Genomic DNA, 17,023 nt, shown 5'->3' on the forward strand with positions numbered 1-17,023 from the left:
AAGCAAAGCCGCTGTAGGAGAGCTTGCTCAGAGAACTGGGGGCCTCCCCCCATCCTGAAAACCCTGTGGATGGCCCCAGCTCCCGCCCAACCTGCTTTCCCACAACCCGGAGCTGCATTCCTGAAGGATGACTCCGTGCCAAGATGTTTTTTAACAGAAGTGACCCCATCATCCGCAGCCACCCTGTGATGCAGATGGGCCACCAGGAGCAGCTTGTGTGTAAGCCTGCCCGGCTCTCACCCAGCCATGTCTCGAGTGCACGTCCTGGGGTCTCAGCACTCATTTCAAAACCCTCACTGTGTTTCCTTGCGTTCTTATTGTAATATCTTAACCTAATATCCTTTCGACATCATGTGATAGTATCAGAAATTGGGAGCAGTCACTGTGATGTTTTTCTTTTAAGTTAAATGTTCATAATAAAAAGGAACCACCAATGAGAATCCTTTGCAAGATAGTAACTACTTTCACTGCAAAAAAATGCTTATATTTCTGCCCCTTGTGTTAAGTGGGACAATGTCCAATATTCTATCATTTACTCTCCAGATCTTCAAGGAGCCTGTGACTCCATGATGATGATAAAAGCCACACCGTGACTGGTAACATCACAACCCCAAAACCAGCCAGACCCCTCATGAGCGCCCTACAGATGGCACCACTTTCACGCTCTCTGGCCCTGGGGCTGACTTAATACCTGCTGCATAGTAGAGCCACCTGACTCTCTTCGCTGCTCTCTCTGGACAAATGTCAACCCACTTTACAGGTGAGCAGACTGAGGACGAGAGTCCCCTAACCTCCTCAGGGCCATGCAGCCAGTATTTAAACCCAAAGGACTCTTTCCTTTGATGCCACTGTTGCCTGTAAAGTTAACCAAGAGCAAAGGAAAGGTGGGAGCAGACTCAAAGAAGATGAAAATTCTCCCAGAAAATGGAACGCAGAGAACCCAGAGGGGGAGGGCCTCGTTATTCCCGACACACGTGAGCTTGAACCTACAGAGGTGCCAGCGTGGCTGGAGAGTGGACAGGTGCACACCCAGACGCTCGGATGCTTTGACACTACCAGATGCAAAGTTCATGCATGTCCTGTTGTGAACTCACCTCTGCAGAGCCCTGCGGGCCGGCATCCACTGACTCCAGCCACCAGCCCACAGCGCCCTTGTCCTCCAAGCTCTTTGCATTGGTGCATGTCTGTCCCAGCTGCCGGGGGGGTCCTTCCTGCCACCTTTTCTCGAAAAGTGCCTTGCTCAAGGGTCCCTGGGCAAAGGTCTTGCCTTATCTCCAGGTGTGCTAGTCTTGCCGGGTATAACCTGTTAATGGGTCATGAGCTCAGAGGGAGGAGCGATATCCATTTTTTTCCAAATTTAAACTTTTTATTTGTATTTGGGGTATAGCCAATTAACAGTGTTGTGATAGCTTCAGGTGAATAGCAAAGGGACTCAGTCATACATATACATGTGTCCATTCTCCCCCAAACCTCCCTCCCATCCAGGCTACCGCATAGTATTGAGCAGAGTTCCATGTGCTGTACAATAGGTCCTTGTTGGTTATCCATTTTAAATATAGCGGTGTGTACATGACCTCCCCCCAAATCCCTAACTACAAAGTAGAACAAAGAAGAATAGAAAAGACCAGCGCTCATTTCACGTGGTAAAAAGAAGCATTGTTTCTGGAGCATTTGTGTTGCTGTGCATGTGTGTGTGTTTGTGTGAGTGTGCACGTGTGTGAGTGTGTCGTCAGGGCTATAGGGTGCTGCTGTAGTAAAGGGACACACGATACCCTGGCTCCACAAGGTAGAAGCGTGCTTCCCTGTCCTGTACCCGGTCAGAGGTGAGCAGGGGTGAGGTCAGCAGTGGGCGCTGCTCTGTGGGAGGATCTGAGCCTGTATCCTCTCTGGGTGCCCACTTCCCCGGGTGTGACCCTCAGTAGCCTGGCCTGTGCTGGCTCCCACCCTCAGCATGCCACACCGCCCACCAGAGAGGGTGGAGAGGAGGCAGAAAGCAGGTGCTATCCTCTTCTAAGGACCCGACCTGGGCGGGACACACACTTCCTCCCATACCCTGCTGGCCAGAACTTAGACTTGGGCCACCCCCACTGCTGGGAGAGACTGACGGGAAGTGCAGTCTTCCAGCCAAGCCATTGGAGCCCACCCAGACTTGGGGCTTCTAGTACTACACGCAGGAAAGGGAGATCGGGGGCCAGGGAGCATCCCCCACTGCCCTAGAGACCCAGGGAGAATGACTGGTTACTAGGGAAGTGCTGAAAGATGTTTGAAAGCCAGTGCCTCATGGGCACTCCTGGTCCCTTATGAAAACCCCCAGGACCCCCTGATCTAGTGAAAAGGGCATGACCTGAGATTCAGGAGAGCTGGACGCAGTCGAGGTTAGCACTCACTGCTTATCTGCGCTTCAACAAGACCCTCGGCCTCCTTGCTCCCCAGTAGTTTGCCAGTGAGATGGGGGCGTGGGACCCTGGAGCGTGACAGGTGAGATCAGGAATGCGAAGCATCTCAGCACAGTGAAGGATGCACTAACAGATGCGATGGTCCTCGTAGATTCCCAGTCCGCTTGCTCATCCACCACGTACACTTGAGTAGCTCTCCTCCCCTCTGGGTCTCAGCTTTCACCTTTTTTGTTTTGTTTTCTTGTTTTTGAACCTGATTTTTTTTTTTCAGCTTTCATTTTTAAGGCAGGAGAGAATCAGATTTGGTGGTCCTTACCATCTGACATGGCAGAATCTGCTTTTCCCATCGGCAGGCCGTGTCTTCTGTACGTGGTCCAAAGCCATTTAACTGTAAGTTCAAACAGATGAGCTACAGTATTATCAAAATGCTGACATTTTTGCATGAATGCAGATGACAGTGTGAAACATTATTGAGAAAAATGTTTATGTTTCAACATGATTGTGATAAGACATGGATTGTGGCTGAGTTTACCAACGTGAATCACTGAGAGGAAAACACTGCAACTTTTTTTTTTAATTGTGCATTAGGTGAATGTGTGGGAGGAACTAATTTTTAGCACCGCAACCTCAGATGGAAAGGGTAGAGATGGAGGTAGGGTGACTTTTTAGAAAGGAGGATCGTGTGTTAAGAATGCTTCCTTGGCAATACCTCTATACACACCTCCTGAAACCAGCCCAAAGCCACTTAAGCAAAGAGTCATCATCAACCAACGTTTTCAACAAAAGGCTGGACTTTGGTTCCTATGCCATATCATTGTACCTTGAAACCAAGTACTTGACGTGCTGTGCTTGAAATGCAACTTTCAGCTAATTAGAAGGCTAAAAAATGCAACTTAATGAATTCAAGACTTGTTTATGCTAACCTGCCAAGGCGTTTGGCAATGAAAAAGTGTGATTTGGTGAACATCTGATTACAAGCCATGTGGAATTCCATGTGCAGAGAGTCTGGGTTGGGTCGGATTTTTATTGAAGTATTCTCTAGTATGTGAACTAATTTCCGACTACTTCATAAGGGCTCCTAAGTAGGGTTGACAAAGGATTTATCATAATTATCGCACTGGCCAGGACCGTGATTATAAGTGATACGTGTGTAAATTGTGTTTATAAAGTTTCCGAGTCACAATTAAAACATGCTGTAATTTTTCTCCGTTTTCCCTTTTTTCCCTTCCTAATGATGACTTGACTTAAAAAACTTCCTTTTTTCTCCCTCAAATTAATACCTGCCAGAGATTTCCTTTGGACAGAACAGACTCCCAACACATACCCATACACAGTCTCAAGGAGCTTTTGATCTGCCATTTTTTTCAAACCCACCCCCTGAGAAAGTGCTTTAGCCATCAATACTTTATACAACCTTTCTTTCAAAGCCACAAACTGAAAGTAATTTGCAAATGCCATTCAATGCTCCATTCTTTTTCTTGCTTAGCACAAGCCATTTTAAAATCATAGAGTGCACTGTCTAAAAAAAAAGAACAGAATGGGGTTCAGAGGGGTGATCTAAAGGAAGATGGGGGAGGGGATGAAGATGTGTTAGGAGCTGGGGTTGAAAAACCACTGTATTGTTTGTTGGGCATAAAGTTCTATGTGCTTGTACTAGAGCAAATTTAGTTACGTGTTACTGTCCATATATGTATTATTTTTGTCTGTCTGAGCTCTCAGGGTCTAAAATGGCATATTCAAAATTCTCCAACTAGTGAGCACTTGATGACTTTTCCGTTTCTCCTGAGAAAGGTTTCTATTGTGGATTTATTGGAGTCATTATGGAGTCATAATTTCTCATTGTCTTTGTTTGAAGGCAGCAAATAACTTAAGACCTATAAGAAGAGCAAGTCCCAGGGAGAGGAGGTGCTCTTCCTAGGGTCAGACAGCATTAGCGACCTGGACCCTGCACACCTGAGTCCCTAACGGCAGCAGCGATGGGTAGGACTGTGCCATGTTCTGTGCCCCAGGGCTCCCTGGCCCCTCTGCTGGTCTGTGGCTGCCCTCAGATCCAGAGCAGCCCACCCATGCTTGCCAGTAGCTAATGACTTGACACCAGCAGATGGGCTGGACCAACCGCAGACTGTCTCAGAAACGTGGACAAGGATAAACCCCGCACGAGGCGTCAGCAGAGGGCGCTGCTTCACAAGGGGGCAGCAGGGAGTGCCCAGCTCCCTGACCTTAGAAGCCTTCTCCTGGGCCCAAATCTGCAGGGGCAGGATTGTGCTCCCTTCATGCAGAATTGCCTGATTGGTCTAAGTGCTCATGTTAGACATCCCAAGGTGTGTGGAAACCCAAAGCCATGAAGACTCAAACCCCGAGGCGAAGAAGAGCTCCTCTCAAGAGAAGCCGGAGGACTTCGGGGACAGAAGGGCATCTGGGGCCGGATGTCCCCACACCACTGAGACCCGGAGAGGGCCCCAAAGCAGCAGGGCTGGCCGGCTCGTCTTCCCCACCTGCTCCCTCCCCCATGCTGGCCCCGTGACGAGCCGCCATACAAGGCCCCTCTTTCCATGTGTGTTCCCAAGGAACCTCTGCTCCTACACCAGCGAGCTGAACCTACTCACAGATGGCTTGTGTGACCCAACGTGGGGGCCCTGACTTCTCCACACCTCTCCTGGCCCCCGCGACACCCCAGGGACTCTGCCACCCTGGGGCTGTGACGTTACCCAGACAGTCAGAGACCGGAGTTACATCAAATACAGCTTTTACCCTGAAGTGTGAAAGTTGCTCAGTCGTGTCCGACTCTTTGCAACCCCATGGACTGTATAGTCCATGGAATTCTCCAGGTCAGAATACTGGAGTGGGTAGTCTTTCTCTTCTCTAGGCGATCTTCCCAACCCAAGGATGGAACCCAGGTCTCCCACATTGCCGGCAAATTTTTTGCCAGCTGAGACACCAGGGAAGCCCAAGAATCCTGGAGTGGGTAGCCTATCCCTTCTCCAGTAGATCTTCCTGACCCGGGTATCGAACCCAGGTCTCTTGCATTGCAGGCAGATTTGTTGCCAGCTGAGCCACCAGGGAAGCCTGAAATGACATTTATCCTGAGATGTCTAGTAAAATGGGCAAAGGCATCCTGACAGCCATGAGACCCTGTCCTGAGAGGCACCCCTCACCATCCCTCCCCACCCCGCTGCCCCAGACTAAACTCCAACGTTTGTTTGGCCCTCACTGTGCGTGGGGCACATTAACGTGCATTTGGGAAAGAATCGATTTGAGAAACATCTTACTTATTTATTTATTTTTCTTTGAGAAGTATGCCTCAGTCTCCTCCCAGCTTTATTTAGAAATAATTGATGCATAACACTGTGTAAGCTTAAGGTATGCAGCATGCCCAGACCTTTTCAGGTATCGAGATGATCGCCAGCTCAGCAGCAGCTAATAGTGCCCCCAGCCCAGCATGCAGTCACCACTTCTTTTTGTGGTGGGAACATTTGCAGTCTACCCTCTCAGCGACCCTGGGAGGACTGATGGTGAAGCTGAAGCTCCAACATTTTGGCCACCTGATGCGAAGAGCCCATTGGAAAGGACCCTGATGCTGGGAAAGACCAAAGGCAAAAGGAGAAGGGACGGCAGAGGATGAGACGGTTAGGCAGCATTACCGACTCAGCGGACGTAGCAAACTCTAGTGGAGGACAGAGGAACCCGGTGTGCTGCCGTCCATGAGGGCACAAAGGGCCGAACATGACTTAGCGACTGAACAACAACTCTCAGCGACATTCAAGTACATGATACGGTGTTATTAGCTGTAATCCCCATGCTGTACATTAGCTCCCTGAATTTATGCGTTTTATGGCCCGGGTTTCATGCCCTGGCTGCCTCTCCGAGTCTCTCTCGGGCTGAGGAGAACTTTGAGTCTCCAGGAGGGAGTGTAGCACTCAGTGTTTCTGCAAATGTGCTTGGCTCCGGAACTGGACTTTTCTGGAGCATCTCTCAGAGGGATTACTCCATCAGGAACGCTTTGGAGGATGAGCCTAACCTGGAGGCATCTCGGAAAATGTTCCATGGCTCTGTCCTGAGGAGCTGGTGTCTCCCAGGGGGCCAATCAGGAGCCAAGCTCACACCCTGGTGGTCTGCACTGACCCCCGAACGCAGGCACAGTCTGTGGGCATTTGGACCTGGGATGAGACAAGGACAGGCCTGGGAACCCTGAGACTTTCCATTTTCATGGTAAAAGGGGGGTATGGCTCGTCCTTTGGGTTTTGTAATTAGAAGTCAACACTTCCCCAAGAGAGTGAGCTTGGAGCCCAATTGCCTGAGCTCAGATCCAGCTCCAGGATCCAACCTGAGTGACCTCGGCACAGTCCCTCAACCTCTCTGAGCTTCCCTCTCCTTTTCAGCAAGACAGAGACCCTGATAGTGTTGCTTTCGTGGGTGCTGATGGGATTCAGTGGAGAAGCCACAGGAAGCACTTAGTCTGGCGCCTAGCACTTAATGAAACACTCTGTGCATATTAGCTCTTCCAGATGATTTCTTTCCATTAGATTTTTCTGAGACTCAAGATGAAGCTGAGGCTGCGTGGCCTGCCGGGGGTCGCATATGGATTTCTGAGCCAGACCAACCTGGTTCGAGACAGACTGTGACCTTCTCCAAGATCCCACGCCACCTGTGTCTCTGTACCTGGCTCCCAGCCCCACGCCGGCCTGGAGGCAGGCCCCCAGGGGAGACTCAGCCCTAACAGAGAACTTTCCCCAAGGGTCCCGGGACCCTGGCTGTGCCTGTCAGCAGAGGACTTGCACCTAGCACACTCAGCATCAGAGCTGAGGCCCTGGACGAGCGGGGTACTCGGCCCCTGAGTAGCTGCTAAGCGAACAGCACATCCCCAGGCAAAAGCCCCCGAGGCTGATCCAGGGAACTTGGACATCATGCCTGACCTTTCCTCTGGATGTCCCGCCATCCACACGAGGTCTGAGAAGTCAGGACACAGCGTTTCCCTCTGGGGCCTCAGTGGACCTGGGCTCCGGCCCTGCTACCCTGTGGGTGCGGGCAGGTTCTCACTGGCGGCGGGGGACCTTCCCAGGGCAGGTCCCGTCCACTGCTGTTGTGTCCTCCATCTCCTTGGGATGAGCCCAGGGCACCATAAGTGTGGAAGGGGCTTAGCCAGAGAGAACTTGCCTGAGCCCGCCCAGAGTCTTCGGCAGGCAGCATCGCACATGCTACCGGCTTCCTGAGGACTTTTCGACCTCTATTCAGAACAGGTCAGACGGGGCATGGGCCGGTGCCCCCCGGAGCACCCCAGGGATTCGGAGTTGTGGGTGTATCCCCCTTTCTGGGCCCTCAGAGGACTCTGCCCCTGCCCGCATGCCCACAGCGGGGAAACCATGGCAAAGGGACGCTTACTGCCTCTGTCCCTTCCCTCTGTCACCCCCAGCACAGCAGCACACAAGCTGCACACCAGGCTCTGCTCCAGGGAGGCCTGGACCTGCGGCCTCTGCGAGTATGTTCTCTGCATCCAGCTCTGATGGCAAGGTTCCTCTCTGTCCTCAGCAGTGGCCCCGGCAGTGAGGTCTTTACTCAGACTTCTTCCTTCGCAATGTGAGCGTAGTGACGGCACCTCCCTCCTGGCGTCGGCCTCAGGACTGACCCAGTCCGGCCGGAAGCCTGTGTGTCCGGGAGGCACGCAGCACATGCAGGGTACTTAGCGCAGTTTCTCGGCCAGCTGGAGCCTCAGTTTGCACATCTGTGAACTCGGAGAGTAATCCGTGACGGAAGCCAATACCAGGCTTACTGAGAACCTGCACAGAAGGGGACTCAATAAACCTGAGCTGCTGTAAGGACGCTATTGACAAGGATCACCTGCCACAGCCGACCGGACACAGCAGGGCCCAAGATGCTGGCTGAGTGACAGCAAGGAGGCGCTGACGTGTCAGATCTAGAGGAGCTGCTGCGGAGGTGAGTGTGGGGCACAGACTCAGTGACCCCACAGCCACGAGCAACATTTTCCTGACACTGCTCCTCGTCAGATCGCAGAAAGGAGGTGGCGATGCTCTGATAAAAATCACTAAAATAACATCCAACAGCTAGAATTCAAAATATTCATCTTCAGTTTAACCGTTTGCTTTGTCCTTCAACAGGGCCATCCCAGCAGCACTTGGATGGCGCGGCTGGTGGGCTGCTGCTCCCAGCACGGAGGAGAACAGTCCCGCGTGGGCCAGACGCTGAGCAGCGCTCCGCCGACACGGGCTCGGTGAGTCCTGGCCTGCTGCCAGATGGGTGCGAGCAGGTGCACTGCACAGATGTGGAAACTGAGGCCCAGAGAGGTGGAGTCACTCACTGCCAGCCAGGCAGGAACAAGGCAGGGGCTGAATCCGATCTGAGAACCAAGGAGAACGGGGCTGGAAGCACCAGGGAGACTCAGACAGAGGGCACTGAGATGGAAAGAGTGCTGTACCCTCGGGGCTCAACCAGGGCTGCCCTGGGGCATAGCTACACCAGAGCCGGGGTGCAGAGCCCCAGGCAGTGTCTGCAGAGAGGAGCAGGGATGGGCTCTGGGGGCAGCCCACCACCTGCCGCAGAAACAGAGCCCCCTTCTCCTGGGGGGGCAGAGGTCTCCGGGGACACCCTCCCTTCCTCTCCGTCTCTGGGGAAGGTCGCTCTGCCTCTTCCAGGTTCCTCTGCAACCCCCGCCCCCACAGCAAAGCTGGCAACTCCCCTCCGTGAAATAGAAGGGGAAAGCATGGAGACACTGGGCGGCTCCACGGGATTAAATACCTTATCAAGTTTCCACGAGATCGGCCCACCACTTCCTGCTGAGGCACTCCCTTTTCTTACGAAGTTCAGCCACTTCCCAGGAAGATGAAAACAAGGACTTCCAGCCACGTAAAAGTCTGTGCAGTAACCCCCCCACCCCCAGAGCATGCCACTAAGGCCACACGGGTGCCCAAATGGGCCCCCACCCCACCCAGAAGGTGTGGGCGGGCCCCCAGGGAGGGGGTCCAGCACCCCGAGCGCCCACTGCCGCCCTCCCCCGTCTCTGCCAAGCTTGGAAACTAACCTCCCCGGATGGGGTTCCAACTTCTATACATCTTTATCAGCTTTTAAAAAATGGAAGTTAAATATCTAATGGGATTGCTGAGTAAAGACTGAACGGTTCCAGGAAAGGAAGTGATACAGGATAAAAAAGAGGGGGTTGAGTTTCAAAGGCTGCTAACAGGACGCTGGCGAAAGCTCGCAGAGAAAGCGCTTGTCCTCGGAGTGTCAGGCTTCATCACGGGTACCTGGCCAGAGGAAGAAGTGAGACCGTCAAGTAGAAAAGAAATGAGGGTGACCAAGGACTTTGGTGGTGGGAGGAAATGTCTAGCTAAGTGCATTATTCATTTCTCTTGGACTCAAATGCCAGGGGCTTTAGCTCACGCCGTGGGGGCTGGCGGTAACGTCCAGGCAAGGGTGTGCAGTTCAGCTTCTCCTTTTTGTAATCTTGGTCAAACAGCTCCGGTCCTTGGGGGTTTTCTGGCTGAGAGCGAGTATTCTGTCTCCTCTAGGCAAACGGTGCCCTTTTGCTTGGCAGGAGAATGGGAATGGTAACCTAATAGAGCGTGTGTTCCTCTGGTTACCAGGACTGCGTGAGCCTTTAATCTCCGTTGAATTACCCCATCCCCCGGGATTGGGTGGGAGGTCTTTGAGTCAGTGAGAAGTTCACTGTGGTTTTGACATGGGCCTGCTATTTCTTGCGTCTCCAGCGGGGACTCTGTGAGTGAACCGCTCTGGAAATCACACAGAAATAAATGCCTTACTTTTTCTTCCTGACTCTGACATACAACAGTGATCTCTCTTCTTTTTTGATGTGTTCCAAAATACCGTAGTTGCTGCAGACTATTTCCCTAATTGATCTGGAATGCAGACTCATTCCTGTGCCCCAAGTCGGCTCATGGGTCCCAAATTTGGAAATCGTTTCATACATTTGAGACCAGCCTTGTTAGGGCTGCAGTTTAGAGTCGTGTTTAATAAACAGACTCCCCCTGAAACAATGGAAGGTTATGATCTCTGATCCTATTATTCTAAATGTTTTTATTTTTAATTCTACAAACATTGTGGTAATAATCATACGTGCATGAGTGCAAAGTTACTCAGTCATGTCCAACACTGTGTGTGACCCATGGACTGTAGCCCGCCAGGCTCCTCTGTCCACGGGATTCTCCAAGCAGGAATACTGGAGGGGGTTGTCATGCCCTCCTCAAGGGGATCTCCCTGACCCACGGATTGAACCTGAGTCTCTTATGTCTCCTGCATTGGCAGGCGGGTTCTCTACCATGGTCGCCAACTGGGAAGCTCCAGTAATAATCATAACAATAACAAAAACAGAAGTAAACATTTGTGATACACTACCTGCCAAGCATAGTCCTGAGTGTCTTATGTACACAGCGCCCTGGTCTCCTAATGGTCTGTGTGAGAGGCACTGACACTCATGAACAAGTTCCCAGATGGGCACAGAAGGGCGCAGCTTGCCCAAGCTGACACAGACAGTAGGGGGAGACCCCAGGGCAAAGTTCCCTGGTGAATTCACTGTTGCCTGAGTCGTTCACAGGTGAAGAATTTATGGGTATCTTATAATCACTGATCAGAGAAGGCAATGGCAACCCACTCCAGTACTCTTGCCTGGAAAATCCCATGGACAACAGAGCCTGGTAGGCTACAGTCCATGGGGTCGCAAAAAGTCGGACACGACTGAGTGACTTCACTTTCACTTTTCACTTTCATGCCCTGGAGAAGGAAATGACAACCCACTCTAGTGTTCTTGCCTGGAGAATCCCAGGAACGGGGGAGCCTGGTGGGCTGCCGTCTATGGGGTCACACAGAGTCGGACACGACTGAAGCGACACAGCAGCAGCAGCATAATCACTGATGCCACAGCTTTGACCCAAGGGACCACCACACCAAAAGCTTCTAGTCCAGTAAAGAGTAAGAGCCATAAAGAAGTCATTGCCTTCTTCTCACGTATCCATCCTGGAGACCTGGTCCATGGCTTTATTTAGATGTTAGCTATATCATTTGCATTTGTATCCCACTGGCCGTAAGTTAGTCATGTGACCATGCATGGGAGGCTGGAAATGTCATCCTTGCCTGGGCAGCCACATCCCCAGCTGAAGTCCTGGGATTCTGTTTCCAAGGGAAGGGTGACAGTAGCTGTGTCTGCCACAATCTGGTCACCATTGTGTCCCCAGCGACCGTCCCATCTCCAGCATGTAAGTCTTATATAAATAAAACACACCTGTCAAAGGTTGCCAACCTCTGATAAGAACCCCAACCATCATTCCAGCATTAAAAAAAAAAGAAAGTAAAGATCCTGTTATCTGCATAGATTAGGCAAATGTTGGTAACATCCATGCTTCCCTACTTCCTTACCAAGAGGACCCTGATTTTATCCAGGGCGACCATAAGGCCATCACTCTTCCTTCCAGGAGAATCCTAAGTAATCTACGTGGATGCTGTCTGCTGTAGGAGGTGGAGCCTCACCCGCCCTTGAATATGAGCTGAATTGGTGCCTTGCTTCCAAAGGACAGAGACTAACAGTGGCCTTAGAGTGGAGAAGGCTGGCCAACACTGTATTAATCAGGTGACCAAGATCACGTCACAGTGGTAAGTCGTGGGGCTATGCTGCCCCTGCCCCAGTATCTCTGTGCCTGTGACTGTAGTCCAGGTGTGAGAAAAGCCCAGCTGACAAACTAGCTCAACTCTGGGGACATTCTGTAAAACACCCGACCATTCCTCTCTGAAATTGTCAAGGTCATGAAAACAAGGAAAACCTCAGAAATGGTCACAGCCCAGCAGAGGCTAGGGAGACATGGTGACTAAGTGTGGTGTGGGACCCTGAATGGGATCCTGGGACATAAAAGGACCTCCGTGGAAGGACTGGTGAAATCCAAATAGAGCTTGGGGTTTAGTCAACAGGAATGTATCAGTGCTGCTTCTCTCTTCTGAAAATGTGCCCTCATGATGGAAGACAGTAACAGAAGGGGAAATAGGGTGTAGTATATGTGGGAACCCTCAACGGCTTTTCTGAACATCTGAAATTGCTCCCAAGTAAAACATCATCAAAATAAAGAAGTACTCAGCATCCTTTGCAGTTAGAGGTGGCTGCCTGACACCATTCTGGACAATGAGATGTGAACACATATCTGTCCACAGAGGTGGGTTTCTAGGAAAACTATGTGTGTGCATGTTTTATCTTAAATAAAATCTTGGCACACACCTCTTCTCTAATCACCTCCTCGGTGCCTGAAGTGCAGCTTAGTGCCTATATGTAGGACCCAGGGCAGTCAGCCAGGGGGAGACCCCATCCCTAACAAGCCCCTCGGCCACTTACAATGTGCTGGACTGTGCGTCATTGGAATCCCTGTTACCCGGGAAAATTGAGCTTCTTAGCCTGGCTTCACCTGGCGAAACACTGGTTAAGTCTCTGTGATATGCAGAGACCACTCTAATTGACATTAGGTGGAACCATAGGAAGTGGCCAGTAGTTGAGTTGGGGACTTGCAAAAACTGGCAGTTTTACAAAGTGTAATCTGCCTTGGGTAATTCTTTCCCCAAATGTCATTAAAACATCTTCATCAACTATAAATCTAAATAATAAGCAGTGGCAAACTGCCGCTCTCCATTTTTTTCTGGAGCAAGCATTTGGCTTCTTAAGAACCATAAGAATAGGCCTGAAATGTGGTGCTTTACCTGGGATGCTGTCACTTCTTGATGCTTCAGATGACTCAGTGAGAGAGTCTCAGCCTCTCACTACTGCATGCATTAGATGGCACTGTTGGTGTTTTTAAAAGATACTTATCTTCCCAGCCGTTTCACTCTGAGAAATATGCTCCCAAAGAATGGAAAACCAAAGATTCGAGCAAATACTTGAATGTTCACAATTCAAAATAGTAAAAAATCATCCAGAAACTAATGAATGGATAAGCCAAATGCAGTCCATCCATACAATGGAATATTATGCTGTCATAGAAAAGAATGAAATTGTGATGCAGGCTACAACACAGATGAACCCTGAAAACATTATGCTCAGTGGAAAAAGCCAGACATAGGAGACCCTGGGCGATTCCATTTGTATGAAATGTCCAGAAGAGGTAAACCGATAGAGACAGTGCAGGTTGGTGATTCCAGGGGCTGGAGGGGGAGAATGTGAGGCAACTGCTCAGTGAATACAGAGTGTCCCTTTGGGGTGATGAAAATGTTTTGGAACTTGATTGAGATGGCGGTTGCACAATATTGTGAAAGTACTAAATGGCACTGATTGAACACCCTAAAATGATTAATTTTATGTTCTGTGAATTTTACCTTTGATTTAAAAACAATCATTTTTCTTCAATGTGTTTAAATACATGACAGAACCAAAATGATAATCCAACAAAATGACTTCAAATTGAGATAAAAGAAAATAATATCAAGCCAGCCAAGGGCAGAAAGCTCTCCGTGCACTGAGTTTGCACCTCCAGTGTGCCAGTTGTCTCTTGCTGCAGTGTGAACCACTCCAAAAGGCAGTGGCTTAAAACAAAAACGTTTTTTTCAATATAATTTTTATTATTTTTTGGTCAAACCGCATGGCAGGCAGGATTTTCATTCCCCAATTAGAGATTGAGGCCATGCCACCTGTAGTAGAAGCTCAAAATCTGAACCACCAGACCACCAGGGAAGTCCCCAGTGATGACATTTATCTTGCTTGCAAATCTCTGCACCATGCAGGGTTTAGGAGGGGTGGCTCACCTCCACTCAGCATTGCGGTTCTCACCAGGATTGCTCAGGTGAAGGTTAGAATCATCTGGAGGTCCTCTGGCTCACCTGCTAGTGGTCCATGCTGGTGGGGACCCCAGATGGGCTGGGAACAGGATGCCCACACATGGTCCTTCCAGGTGGCTTATGATGACTGGGCACCAAGCCTGAGCATCCCCAGAGGTCCAGGTGGACACAGCATCACCTTTCATGTCTGAGCCTCTGCTGGTACACACAGCATGACTCACACCACAGTCATGGGTCTGGGCAGATGCAAGAAGAGGGAGGGGGTCAGTGTCCCAGCAGACAAAGAGCAGGGGCTGCGGTGGACTGGTGCGGCCATCCTGGGCAGTGCAACCCGGAACAACCGTCGTGCTGTGGGTGTTTATGCACTTGCAAATAAAGGACTGAAGTGAGAAGGACCAGGAATAAGCCTAGTTAATAACACATAACTAGGAATCTAACAGCAGTTTGGGGCTGGTGATGGAGCTCGTCTCTGGGTTTTCACCAGAGAGCTTAGAAGCCAGCCCTACACTCTCGCTGATATTAAAGGATCATGTGGAAACAGTCAGCAAATGTCCCACACCACTGAGCTCCATCATCCCAATGTTAAAAATCTTTCTCATTGGCGGCTTCCCATTCACAGCTGTAATGAACAACCTCTGGGCTAGTTATTGCCCAGAGATATTTAGTTGACTCCACATATACTGTGAACTGACTTAAAACATTAAACACATCTGTGTTTACCCAATCAATAACTTTCCTCTTCCCAAAAAGACAGAAAAGGAGAGTAAGAAAGAAGAAAAAATAATTGATCCAGAGTTGTTTGGGTTAAACACCAGCATTTTCATCTTAGGGATGAAAACCACCTCCTCCAAAGGCCAGACTTCTTATAACACGTGCTGAGGGTCAGTTGGGAAATGCTTAGCGGGAAGAGACACCCCTGGGGCTCAGTCTCACCCAACGATTCCACGTCCTTCCAAGGCACCTGTACACGGTGGGAAGGACCCACTCCTTCCTCAGGATCCCCGAGGGTTCTGTCCTCACAAGTGGATCCAAGAAATCCCTGGAAAGCCTGGAGAAGGGAAGAGGTGGAGGGTCGCATGGTGGCACCGTGATGCACCTTGAAAACCGCTGAGCTCGCGGTCAACCCTACCACGCCCAGAGGCCATGGGGTCCTCTCTCTGCTAGAACCTATGAGTGTGCATTTCTCTCAGAGGGCCCGCTGCAAGCCAATGTGTGCCTGAGGAGAGAGGGGCAAAAGGCTTCTGCTCACAGTTCCTATCAAGGAAAACACCCTCCACTTTGTACTGTTTGGTGGAAGGTGAAAGGTCAAACAAGGCTCTGACCCCCAGGCCTTCCCAGCCAGCTCCCTGCCCCTGGCGCTGAAGACACAGATCTGCGGTCTATCTCGATGGAAGTCCACCTTGCAGAAGCGCCATCGTTAAAGCTGTCGGCAGTGAAATGAAGACCCGGACGCCCAGTCTGTTGGCAGTTATTGTTTTGAGAATCTCTAATCTTCATTGGAGAGGTGTTTTCCAAATCCATAAGAGCACAGCTTGCCGGAGTTGTGGGAAGACTAAAGAGCTGCAGTGGCCTTGCTGCGTGTCCCCGGGTCCCCGCCAGGTGGGGGTGACTGCTGACTATAGGGGCACCTGCCCAACCATTGCCTGAAGCCGCTAAATTTGGGGCTATTTGTTATGAGGCAGTGATGATCAGAAAAAGGGTATACTCAGATGCTTCTCCCAGAGTCGGCTTCTGGGGAAACCCCCCATTAGCTGCAAGGGTCACAGACCCACGGGTGCCTGGTGTCTGCCCGTCCCGCACCACCTGTCAGGCCAGGCCCTGTTGCACATCAGCGTCACACATGGGTCACAGCACCTGAGCTCGGTGTGCTCGACGACATCTGTCGGGGCCAAAAGGGGTGGGGGCACGGGTGGTCGGGAGGACATGGGTAAGTGGAGACAAGGGGGCTAGTCAGGCCCCGAGGATGCTCAGAGCTTCTCCTGCACCCAAGGCAGTAATTCAGATGTCACCAGAGGCATATATTATCCACATGATGTGATGCTTTGTGCAAGGTCACAGCAAACTGACGTCCCCTGGCAAGAGGACCCAGGGGCCCTGGGAAGGCGCCTGTCCCCAGGACCACGGGACGGGTCTCCCACTCAGCCCCCAACCCCAGTCGCACAGCATCTACGGATGTGAGCAGCAGACGTGGGGAGCAAGGGCCCCACGCCTTTAAACAAGGCCGAGACGTCAGGCTTCCAACCCAGAGCGGACAGACGCGCAGCAGGGCGCCGCTGGGGACACAGAAGGATCTGGTTCAGATCAAAGAATCCTCGGACACCCTGGGGACCTTGGCCTGGGAATGCAGGCTTGCTCTCTGACGTCTCCTGCCCAGACCAGCCTCTCGGCCCCAGGCTTCGGAGGGCAGCCTGGGGGCTGGAATTTTCCTGCTCCGTAACTGACTCTCCCTGGACCCCTCAGGAGGCCCGGGACAGCACTCCCTGTCGCCCAACGGCTGCAGTCATACAAGGCTTGTGCCCGGTGCCCCAGAGGAGGACCACACAGCACCCCCAGTATAACCCATGGGCTGGCCTCCAAAGAGGGGAGACTGCCCTTTGGGGAGAATCGTGGGATCCTAGTAGCGGTGGTAGGGGTGACCTGCAGTCAGCTCATCACTCCCTCCCCAGCCACTAATTAATCTGCTAGCTGACCTTTCACCTCTAGGGGACTTAGCCTGATCGCTCTCCCAGTCCAGGGCCCCAGCACAGCTTGGCAGAACCACATCTCACTCTTGGGATCACCTGTCTGTACCCCAGGCACGATGAGAAACATGATTGACAGCTCAGCCTGGCAGAGCCAGAGCCATGTTCCTGCTA

The 17,023-nt window shown here is 51.3% G+C and overlaps 1 long non-coding RNA gene across 6 annotated transcripts in view; it reads left to right on the plus strand.

Moving 5' to 3' along the window:
• LOC145514730 (uncharacterized) overlaps positions 1 to 17,023 on the plus strand; it is a 72,712-nt gene that overhangs the window by 35,686 nt on the left and 20,003 nt on the right. For 3 of the 6 annotated variants that reach the window (XR_014060330.1, XR_014060328.1, XR_014060329.1), the window contains 4 exons: positions 544 to 760; positions 2,668 to 2,786; positions 8,510 to 8,622; positions 11,834 to 12,011. This is a non-coding gene — a long non-coding RNA (uncharacterized LOC145514730). Of the gene's footprint in view, positions 1 to 543; positions 761 to 2,667; positions 2,787 to 6,919; positions 8,328 to 8,509; positions 8,623 to 9,043; positions 9,261 to 11,833; positions 12,012 to 17,023 lie in introns of those variants that run through there. The other 3 variants (XR_014060325.1, XR_014060327.1, XR_014060326.1) reach the window with 2 other exon arrangements.

This window comes from Giraffa tippelskirchi, chromosome 7, assembly GCF_054371585.1.
Source record: "Giraffa tippelskirchi isolate mGirTip1 chromosome 7, T2T-mGirTip1v1.2.pri, whole genome shotgun sequence".
NCBI lineage: Eukaryota > Metazoa > Chordata > Mammalia > Artiodactyla > Giraffidae > Giraffa > Giraffa tippelskirchi.